Raw genomic sequence first — 12,050 nt, forward strand, 5'->3', positions numbered from 1 at the left:
CTTTTATGATATTAGCTGCTCTAATTTATTAATGGACCAAGAGATCTCTAAAATCCTTTCCAACTTTCAGAGCCTTTGTTTCTATGTTCATTCAACAAACCAATCAGTGCATTTTGTGGCAATTGATTCCATTGACTTTGATATAATCATATATATAATCAAAAATATATTCACTTAGATGTACCTTAAGAAATATAATGTGTTCTCCAGAGAACAGTGCTATTTCTAGAGCATTGAATAGCTGTATGCTTAGTATCTTTAAGCCTCCTAAAATTATCTTCACTGAGTAGTACTTTAGTGTCATATTATTGGCAGAGATAATCATTTGATATTAGTAATAAAAATGCATTTGAAGATAGTGTATACTATCTTAACATTTATTACAATATATATTATTATTTTCTTCCAATGAGAAGTATTTTTCAAATTTAAAATCAAGCAAAGCCTTTCCTTCTCTGAGGAACTAGAATACTTCCTTATTCTAACGCCAAATGGTAGCATTCTACTGTAAGGAAGGACTTTCCTTATATTATTATTTATTTTTTATTTTTTATGACATGGACTTATGGATTCTTCTTATTATTCAATAATCCATTACTATCATTATTTATTTTGATGCTCTAATTATCTTAGATTTGGCTAGTAGGAGCCTCAGTGTTTCTTTTGCATCATTTTGATATGCCCCATCATTTTTTTGAGCAATCCTGTACTTTCTTGTGAAATGTTTTATTTCTTTGTTCCAGGCTCATCCTGTACTTTCCTCTGCTCCAGCCCTGAAATCAGCCATTTCTTCAAGCAGTGCATGTACCTGTGTGATCCACATTGCCATCATTTTACCACCCCCTTGTGCTCCTTCCTCGTCAGTCCTTTGTCCCTTCCAGAAGCGACGACTTATTCAACTTTTTTTTTTTATCATGGAGTAGATTTTTCTCTTCTAGAACTTTACATAAATGTAAACATAGCATTGTCTTTTGGGAGGGTATGTGTCTGGGTTCTTTCAATATAATGTCTATGAGATTCATCCATGTTGTTGCATGTATCGATAGTTTACTCCTTTTTATTGCTGAAGAATATTGTATTGTATAAATACAATTTGTTTATCCATTTCACTGTTAGTAGACATTTGAGTTGTTTCCAGTTTGGGCTAATATGAATAAAGCTGCTAAGAACATCTTTATTCTGGTTTCCGTGTGGACATATGTTTTCATTTGTCTTATGTAAATACCTAGGAATGGACTTAGTAGGTCAGAGGATAGATGTAATAATTCCACATGGTTAAATGATGTTAACATTTAATGTTATTCTATGCTGAAACCATTAGCAACACTTTAATCTACAGTTTGGCATTAAAAGCTAATTAATGGTATTTATATTATTATGGCAATTTTTCATGCTGGTCAAGTTATGTGCCAGGATAATATTTTCCACTTTCCAAGTCCATTATCATTTTATTCTTTCCTACTTTGGCACTACCTCTCTCCCTGCCTCCTGTCTTGGACTGGCTGTCTCTTACTCATCCTTCAGGCCTCATCTCAGAGTCTCCTACTCCCGGAAGCCTAACTGGACCTTCCCAGTCTGCATGAGATGACCCTCTAAGAGCTCCTTCATTTCCTCCTGTCATATTCTGTGTCACTCAGCACGTGAACATTGGAGGACATGTCCATCTTCTGTTTTCCATTGCAAGCTCTGTGAGAACAAGAATTGTTTCTTATTTTTCTTTGCATACTTGTTGCCTCAGGATGTTTGGCATAGTCCCTCAGCAAATGTTGGATGAATGAATAATTAAAAGTGAGATAACTTATTCAAAGTCCAGAGTGAGTTAAAGGTAGAACAAGAATTTGAATTAAATTTTGTTTTCCTCTTAACTTCCTTGGTTAAGCATTTTGTTTAAGCTAAAACAAAAGTAAAAGATTTTCACACATGGTTTAGATAAGGAGAGAAACTGGCAAATCCTTAGAGGTTGGATATGAGTATCCCAGAGACAAATACTTGAGGCAGGTGGTGGTATCACTGGATTCCTATGTGGGTACATAGTAGAATCTCTGGGACCAGGACCTCAAGAGAGTCTGGGGAGCCAAGGCAAGTAAAAGGTGAGAGCAGGACTTATGGGGATAGAGTTCTCTGGGGACATGGGGACACTGGGGCTACTCTTCCTCATGAGAAGGACAGAGCACTGGCTTTAGTCACACAACAGATACCAATGCAATTTTACCCACTAGCTACATTTGCAGTCACTTGGCCAGGTTTTCAGTATCCATGGTAACGGGTTGATCAGCTAATTCCATGCCTGGACTATACTCGAGGGGAAAAAACTGCAAGATGCATAACAGTATTTATAGACAGACATGTGTGGACAATAATATCATTGTAAGTCGCAGTCAAACAAAACAAACTTTATTGTTGTTTTTCTTCCATAGCCATTGTTCTAATTGATATTTCAGGCTTCATTTTAAAAGCTGGGACAATACAGTGCTCAGTATTCTTTAGTTCTGTTGAGACTGAAATGGAATTCTAGCCGTTCAGAGTTGTAGAATAGAACTCCAACCCCCCAAAAAAGAATAAAACAAAACAAAAACAAAACCCTAAAATACTAAACATGACGTCAAAGCTCCTAATCAATTTACATTCCATCATCTAACTTTTATTTATGATACTTTTCTTAGACTGCAGTATGGTTGGCATTAATGAGAATGTCACTAATAGTAAACCCAGTATTCCTAGGATCAACCCAGCATGTATTTATTTTCCCTTGGAGCAGCAGCAGTAGCACACAGAGGCAGTGGACAGATGGCCAAGAAGGCAAGATTTTAAAAAATTCAATCTCTCTACCATGTTAATAATAAATAACCACGAGTTTCGATTATAAGACTGGATTTTATCCTTTCTAAGAGTTAAAACCTCAACCTCAAGCCTTCCATTTGTTTCCTTTTTCCTTCTGCTTTGTTTTTTCTTTTTTTCTGGCTCAGCTAAGTTCCCTAAGTCATGTTGATTATAAAATGGAATCTGATTTTATCTCTAGGATATGTTTTGTGATTATAAAATATCTTTACATCCAATATCCAAAGACTTTTAACATAATGTAATAAATCCTCTATCAATTAGTGATACCAGATAGAGTCACAGCATTAATCCAAAAAAGCAAATTATGTGCTTTAACTTTTAAAAAGAAAATTATTTTTCATCTTCCAAAGTGACAAATAACTTAAAACTATAGTAAAACTGATTAGTCATCTTCAGCAGCATTGCAAATTAATTTGCTGATTTTAAAAACCATTACCAGAAAAGTATTGAGAGAAATACTTGGAATCTTTGTAATACTTTTTATCAAATTTTGCAGACATGAACTATGGTAGCTTAAGCCCTATAAATAAAGTTAGCACTATATTTATATTAATAAGCATGCAGTATTAAAATAGGTATTAATTTTATAAATGAGTAAGGATCTTGTGCTTTCTGAGTAGAGAGAGACAAAAATTCAGTTCAGAAATTACCCTTTTTATTTGTACATATAGACACAACTTGATTAGTGAGGGCTGGTCTATTTTCCCTTCTTTCAGGCCATCTTAGAATGGGAATTACGAGTTAGGAAACACAGAAGGGGCCAACTTTTTAAAAATATTTATTTATTTAAATTAGTTTCAAGTATACTGTACATTGGTTAGGCATCTATATAGTTCATAAAATGATCCCCCCAATTGCTCACTCCCTCCCCTGACCCTCCACCTAGCTATCATATTAATGCTAACTGCATTAGAAGGGGCCAACTTAAGGCAGGCCCAGCTTTGTCTGTAATTAGATTAGGTAACATCCTCTCCCTTCATTATTAGTGGTTTCCTCCAGACATCATAAAGGGGATATATTTTTTAGGGCCTGGCATCCGTGAAGATCAATTATGACTTTCTTCAAATTATGAGACCTGTTTTTGAGTTGGTTTGTTTGTGCATCATCATATGAGATGTCCGTCTGAAGACTTTATGTGGACGAGATATAGATCTCCTATGTTTGCACTGTTATTTCTCCTATATGGATATATTAACAAATAGTATCACATAGTCTTCATTTGAGATTAAATTTTAAAAATTTCCAATATATTCTCTTTCAATAAAGAAATAATTAAGTTTAGAGTTTTATCAAAATGTCATTTCATCTATAGGTATTTCAGTATCTCTAAAAAAATAAAGACCCTTTTAATAAAAAAAACCCTCATAATTCTCAAATCTGAAAAATTAATAACATAAATTTAAGCTTGAACAGTTGGTGAAATAGATTGGGCTATATTGGTTATAATCATAAGCAATAAACTGATACTAGCTGGCTGTTAGAGGAAGTGCCAGTGATAGGTATGATTACAATCATTGATGAAGAATGGGGGTTACACCTTTGCTGAACCTGATAATATTCTATGTTGTGATTCTGGTATCATGTAGAATATCTAAGTCACATGAATCATTTGATACCTGCACTGAGAAGCCAGCGGGAAAAAATGGGAAGATAATTTTGAAAGAATTGTGGGGTAATGTCAAAGAAGGGTCTTACTTGCAATCATAAGTCCTTTATACCTTGATCTTATCAACTCTATTAATTCTCAAGTTTGAGTAAAACCCCATTATTCATTTTCAGTGTCTTATTTCTCACTTACTGAGTATTTCTGGAGAAATCTACTCTGTGCATTATTTATCTAATCTCTGCCAAACCCTTAATACATTTTGGTAGTCTTTTAATTTGATTAAATTAGACCACTATTTGATTTTTCTATGAAATTAATCATTTTTTGTGATCCCTCTATTACATCAGGTAGAAGATAGGGAGTCAGGCACATCTAGATGAGTCCATGAAGATTACTAAAGGGGAAGAGGGTGAGGCATGAAGCTGAAGGGTACATTTCAGGGATCAAATATTAGCAGGGACCCATCATCATACCCTAGATAGGAAGATAAAAGTCACAACCTCAAACTGAGGACCAGGTGGAGAACTGGCTTAACAAATCAATAAAATTATTTGGAAAAATCTCCAAATATTTGGAATTTAAATAAACAATACATTCTAAATAATCTATGGATGAAAGAAGAAATCACAAGAAATTTACAAAATATTTTGAACTGAATGAAAATGAGCATATGACATATAAAACTTGTGTGATGAAGCCAAAGCAGTGTTTAGAGAAAAATGTATAATATTAAATACTTACATTTGACAAGAAGAAAGGTGTCAAATCAATAATCTTAAGAAACTAGAAAAAGAAGAGTAAATTTAACTTAAAATAGAAGAAAGAAGGAAATAATGAAGATAATAGCAGAAATCAATGAAAGTAAACAGAAAAATAGAGAAAATCAGTGAAATTAATAACTGGGTTTTTCAAAAGATGAATAAAATTGATAAAAACTATTCAGACTGAACAGGAAAAAAGAAAAGAAAATACTGATAACAATATCACAAGTGAAAAGGTGAATCTCACACTACAGATTCAACAAATTTAATTATATTTCTTACACATTCAATGAGTCTATCCTTAATTTTGGTTTTAATCATCACCAATATTTAAAGGATAATAAGAGTATATTATCAGCAACTTATATGAAATTGACAAATTTCTAAAGAGACAGAAACCATAAAGCTCTCTCAAGAAGAAATAGAATACATGAATAGTCCTATATTTATAAAATGAATTTGTGATCATTTAGCTGGGTCCACACTAGATTTGTTTGACTCCAGTGCAATGAGATAGTCAAAGCTGTTCAACAAAAACTCTCCTACTATTCTACCTATTCACCTTAAAATGTCTCTATGAGCCTATGCAAACAGTTTTCTATCCTACTTGATTGTGAGGATAAAGTGATTCTAGTTACTGATTTCCGAATATACTTGGTTTCGCTCATGCAAGCAAATGAGTTAATTCTTGAATAGGAATAGGACAAATCATAGAAAACTTCATCAAGGAGATGAAATTTGATTTGTATATTAAAAAACAAAGATTGGTGCACCATGGAATAAAGGTAAGAAAGGTTTCCCAGTTGTAGTGCTATGATAGAGCATTCTCAATGGATTTTCAGATGGCCTCTATTCATTGGAAGGGTTACAGAAATGGAAACTACAGCCTAGAATGCTTCATTTTTATACCTGGAAAGCTGTTGGAAGCCAAGATTAAGTAGAGACTCAGTGAATGCCCAAGAAACATAATTTATTGGGGGAAAGTTTTAGTTTTCTCTAAGTATACAAAGAAATGTTTGGTCAGAGCAAAGCATTTGAGAAAGATTTTTTAAAAGTTATCAAGGAATCGAAGAACAAATTTTGTCATGGATAAATGACTAGCCTGGAGACCTAAAACAAAAGAAGACTAAATAAGTATTTCTGAATAATGCAGAAGTACAAATAGTGGAATTACCTGGGATCGGTACTAGAATTGGTTTATTTAAAATTTTTATAGATGAGTGAAAACTTCACATTCAAAAAATATGATATTTTTTCAGGTGCAAAGGTGCCCAGTACAGAGGGAAAATCTGAGGTAGTATCTCAGAGGCTGAATTAATGGACAGGACACTGGCAAATGAGCTTTATTCTGACAAACATAGGTTATTGTGCATTTATGTAGAAAACTCAAAGTATATTTATAAAATGATGAATTTCAACATTCAGTCATACTTCTGAAAAGAAATCCAGGAATTATTGTATGCTATTAATATTCTCCTGCTTTTATTTTTTTAACTTTTATTTTTTTTTCAATTACATTTGACTTTCAAAATGATTTTATATTAGTTTCAGGTGTACTACACAGTGCTTAGACATTTATATAATTTATTAAGTGATTCCCCTCAATTAGTCTAGTACTCACCTGGCACTATACATAGTTATTACAATATTATTGACTATATTCCCTATGCCGTACTTTACATCTCCATGACTATTTTGTAACTACCAATTTGTATTTCTTAATCTCTTCCCCTTTTTCACCCAGCCCCCCAACTCCCCTTCCATCTGGCAGACAGTGTTTTGTTCTCTGTATCTATGAATCTGTTTCTGTTTTATTTGTTCGTTTATTTTGTTCTTTAGATTCCACACATAAGTGAGATCATATGGTATTTGTCTTTCTCTGTCTGACTTATTTCACTTAACATAATACCCTCTAGGTCCACTTATGTCATTGCAAATGGTAAGATTTCATTCTTTTTTATGGCCAATCTTTTGTTTTTAAAAGGAAAATTAAATAAATATAAAAGGAAAGAAAGCAAGAGAAAGAAATTTTTGTGTGCATGCTTGTGAATTTATTTCAATGTCGTTAGAAAAGTTCCTCAAGTTTCAACTGATGTCATCAGGCGTTATAAATTGGCTAGAAATGACGTAGGGTTACATTATACTCAAAATTTCATTAAATTATAGAAAGAATCATTATTTTAAGAAAACTAGCAAAGATTTTACATAGATGGCAGTGATGAGGCACAGGTTGTAATTTGTAATTATATCTGTGCATATAGTCACATATTTCTTCTTCTTGATTTCAGTCAGCATGAAATAATTATGTGTTCCAGATTGGAGTGCATTCAAAAGTTCTGTTTTAAAAGTTCATGCAGATTTACCACTTTGCTCTAAGAAAAATCTGCTCCTAATGTTATGCTCCCCACTGGCATGCCATAAATGGACACCCTAGAGATCAGAATAGCTAATAAGTAGAACAACTTAAGAATAGCTTCCCACAAATCAGACTGGAACAAATGTGAGATCCACATAGCAGTAATTAAATATGCTTCTTCAAATTATATAACACATATTTAAGATTTGAGTATATCCTATCAGCAAATTCAGGTTTGATCCTCTCTGTGGGTTCTAGTAATGCAGTTTAAGAAGTGAAAATGGCTTGATAGGTTCAAGAAAACTAAGTAGGATATTAAACAAAGACTGTTTACTGCACATTTCCCTCATGGAATACGATGGCTATATTTTTTTCTTTGGTTTAGGCCTCACACACCTCAATGCAACATTTAAGTAAGCATAACAATCCTTTCTAGATTTTCTTTCAGCTCTTTTTTTCCAGCAGCCTGTACGCTTATGAGGTTATGAAAAATATACTTGAAATTTGCCTTCATGGCAGCTTCTTCAGATAGATCTATGCTTAGGTCAGGCAGTAAAAATAGCGAATATTCATGAGTAAGAGTGGAGCACAAAGAAATTAAATCATGGAAGCAATTACAGGTAATAAAATTTTTCTTTTTCTCTATTCAGTTGCTCTACTCCTTACTTCAAATCCCTTCACCTTTATTCCTCTTAGTTGAGGAAAGAGTGGGTGGCTTTGGTTTCATAGGAAACAAAGGTTGAATTTATCAAGTATAAGACACAAAAGTTCCATAGGTACACAAGAAATGCTTTCTAGTTCAATGACTTAAGTTAGGTAGTCTCTAAAGAATCTCAGATTTGGTCCTTCACACACCCATAAAAAGTCTTCGATACTGAATGAGTAGCCTTATTTTGGGCAGAGAGCTAATCTGTCTCTTTACAAAGTAAGTGGTTCATATTTTTGACTTCACTCTTTGCCTTACATACTCGATTGGTTGTGATAAAAGAGTTCAGTAGAGAACATCAAACAGAGATACTGTTGAGGATAAGCATCTTTAAATAGGGGACTGTGCCTGGGGCTTGGAGTGACAACTGCATGTGAGTCCTGGCTCAGGTGTGTGACCTGGAGTTCTCAGAACCAATCTATATCTCTTCATTCAGAGTTAGTAGTAGTTAACGACAACAACAACAACAACAACAACAACAACAGCAACAAAAAGCCCACTCATCTGGTAGTTTTCCATCATGAAGATGGAAAGGGTTATAGTTGAAAATATTTTGTAATCTGTAAAGCACACTAATGTTTATTATTGTGATTGTTTCTTGTATTTGTTAACAATGCTTATGTCATTGTTATCTCCCAAGCCAGTTTTCAGCTAGCCTCAGGATGGATTCTGAATTGTTTGAAGTAGACAATGACTGGCATTTTATCACTCCCTCTTTTATGCACATGTAGTCCAGAAGAACACAATGCAAAACCCTTGGCAGGTGTCCAATCCTTGTTTCAAGAGCTGGAGCCAGGTTTCTCTTTTATATCCTACAGCACCAATGTAAGCTCAGATTCCCCTTGGACTCTCTGCCGTTCTGCCTTCGATTCCATCACTTAAGGTATAAGAAGTGGTTAAGTATTTGAGTATTTAGTTATCTGTTTTTTGCTTGCTCTTTTACCCATTTGTAGACAAAGTTTTGAACAAGTTCTGAGATGGAGATTGGAGTGCAGGAAGTTAACTAGGGAGAGCTCTAAGGAACTCTTATTAGAAAGTGAGGGGAAATAGAAGAGTCAGCATCCGTTCAGAGAAGACAAAGATTTGAACCATGATGCAGTTGCAACAGAGGGCTCAGCAGATTCCCTTGTGGAGTTCTAGAGGTGAAATGGCCCTTCCTGAATTGAGACAAGGATGCAGGGCCTTTTTACCCTCACCTCAAGTAGTCACTAGATGCAGGCTGCCCTAGGAGAGCAAGGAAGCTCCCTTTGACTGAGGACAGTTCCTGAGGAGGGAGTTGGCTGTGAGTCATCAGCAGGCAACTCTCCCAACAGCAGAGGGAATGAGAGGCTCAGTCTCCTGGGGCATCTGGGCAGCACACCATATATCCACTATAAATTCTCAGAGTCATGGTGAAATGTCAGGCACTGAAGGTAACATTTTAAGAAAGGAAATCCCTGCTTTCTTTCTCTGTAATGCTTTTCTGCCTTGGAAAGATAGATACTATTATGCAAAATGACATGCGTACATGGTTGGAGGTGGTAAGCAGGAATGAGGGAGAGATTGATCACCTGCTCCCTCCCCTTCACGTATTTCACTTCTTTCCATTCATTGGCTGGATTACCAAATCTCTTGCAAAAAGAGCTCAGGTGGACCCAGACTGGTCAGCCAGGTGGACTCAGACTGGTCAGCCTCTTGAAGAGGATATGATTGATGGGCAATCTCTCCCTCTCCTTCCTCCCTCTTTCTCTCTCCTAAAGAATATTTCTTGCCCATTCTCTGGGAAATTAAATTAATATGTTCCTCTGAATGGAAGCTGACTTAATGTAAAATCTGTAGCTCAAGTAATTTCCATATTATACCTGAAATGATGAAATGATAAAGTAACAAAAATATGTTTCCTCCCTTCCTTCTCCCTCCCAGTGTGTGTGTGTGTGTGTGTGTGTGTGTGTGTGTGTGTGTGTGTGTGTGTTTATTAGGGGGGTAACATAGAGATTTGCTATATTTATAGCAACATTTATCATGTATTGAGACCCTTTTATATGCCAGATACTTTATGTATATTGTTGCTAAATATCCCAATAAACTAGCACAGTAGTTATTATTCACACTGCTTCATAGAACAGGAAATTGCTGCTCAAAGAGTTTATGTGAATTGCTCATGTTCCACAGCCAGTAAGTGATAGAGCAAGAATTCGAAGCTCTATCCAGATCCCAAATCCATACTGACTCTGTGAAAGGAGTTTCAAGTTCTTTTGCATGTCATATTGGGTGTCTTGGGGTAGACATTAGCCTTGAAAGGCAGGAAAATAAGTTTAGATGTGGATAAATAGGACCCTACTTCTGTTCCTGCCCACACTTCTACAATTCACTTTATCCTGTGTATGACGGCAAGAACTAATTGCTTATACATCCCTAGTAACACACAAAGTCTTTATTCAGTTAGAAAACTTTAATAACTGGTTTTTGCCTTGCTAGAAAAAGCCTCTAATCTTCCTGGTAGAAAGTGGTGAATTTTCCTCTCACAGCTGGTATGGGCTTCAATTACACTAGAATAGTTAACTTTTCATTTGTTGTAAGATCTTGAGTAGGAATATGCAGCGTTCAGTTGTAAAATGTCATAGTCCAAACTCAAAAACATTTGCCTTTAATTGTTTATAGGACTTTTCTGTTAGAGCTATCATCGAAGCTGGTAAACTTACTCAAAGACTTAAGACCCTTCATGCTGGTTTTTAATGGGGGCCATCTGAAGAGAATGTTGCTACCTAAATGATTGCTCCTCATGGTGAAAATGTTCAGCTTCAGTTACCTTCCAATTTGAGAAGGACCTTAATCTTTGCCACCAGCTTCCAGGTTGGGAGCAAAACCAAAGCAGGAGTGGGTAAATACCTATTCTCCCTCATTTCCCAAGTCTTCCCAAAGACTTTTCTTCCACAGGTTGCATACATTTGGTCTCTGACATGCCCAGCACACAGCCTGTGATATATATTTTTAAACAGTACCAGGTTTTAGAAGATGAAGTCGGGTTGTCAAAATTAAAACAGGCTAAGAGTGTTTGTGCAGGTTGAGTCCTTTACTCAAGGCATTGAGTTACTGAAAGATTAGCTTTTCGCTGAAATGCTAAATGTCTTTAGAAGTAATCTGAGAAATACCATTTAATAATATTAAAGACTTGAAGAGACAGGAACTGACTTATAAGAAAAGAAAGTTTTGGGAAAAAGGGTCAGATTACTAAAGGCTTAGAGACATGTTAGGATCTCTTCTAGAGAGAAAAGGAGGAAATAGAAATGTATTAGTTTTTACTGTAGCTGATTTTTCTTCTTTCTTTCCTTTCTTTCTTTCTTTCTTTCTTTCTTTCTTTCTTTCTTTCTTTCTTTCTTTCTTTCTTTCTTTCTTCCTTTCTTTCTGGCAAGGCAACTTTTGGTTGACCTTATTTTTTTATTTTTATTTTTATTTTTTACACCTACAGCACCTGGTCTTCCTAGGTGGTCTCCCATCCAAGTACTAACCAGGCTGATCTTACTTAGCTTCCAAGATCAGACGGAATTGGGTGCATTCAGGGTAGCATGGCCATAGACTTTTTTTCCTTTCTTACGTCAATGATACACAGATGGTTAAATATTGCATAAAAGTAACTTAAGTAACTGACTAGCCAGTGTAGCTTTCTGAACTGTGACCATAGGAAGATGAGAGTATTCTGGTTATATCATTATTTGGTAAAATATTACAACAAAACCTTTAGTGATAGCATGATTCATTAGCTAATATAGCATGACAAGGAAAAAAAAAAAAACATAGTAA

At 35.0% G+C, this 12,050-nt stretch overlaps 1 pseudogene; it reads right to left on the reverse strand.

The window, feature by feature from the left end:
* Nucleotides 1-11,709: 11,709 nt before the first annotated feature.
* On the reverse strand, nt 11,710-11,827 carry LOC120618669 (uncharacterized; annotated as a pseudogene).
* Nucleotides 11,828-12,050: the final 223 nt, after the last annotated feature.

This window comes from Pteropus medius, unplaced genomic scaffold (assembly GCF_902729225.1).
Source record: "Pteropus medius unplaced genomic scaffold, Ma_sr-lr_union100, whole genome shotgun sequence".
Taxonomy (NCBI): domain Eukaryota; kingdom Metazoa; phylum Chordata; class Mammalia; order Chiroptera; family Pteropodidae; genus Pteropus; species Pteropus medius.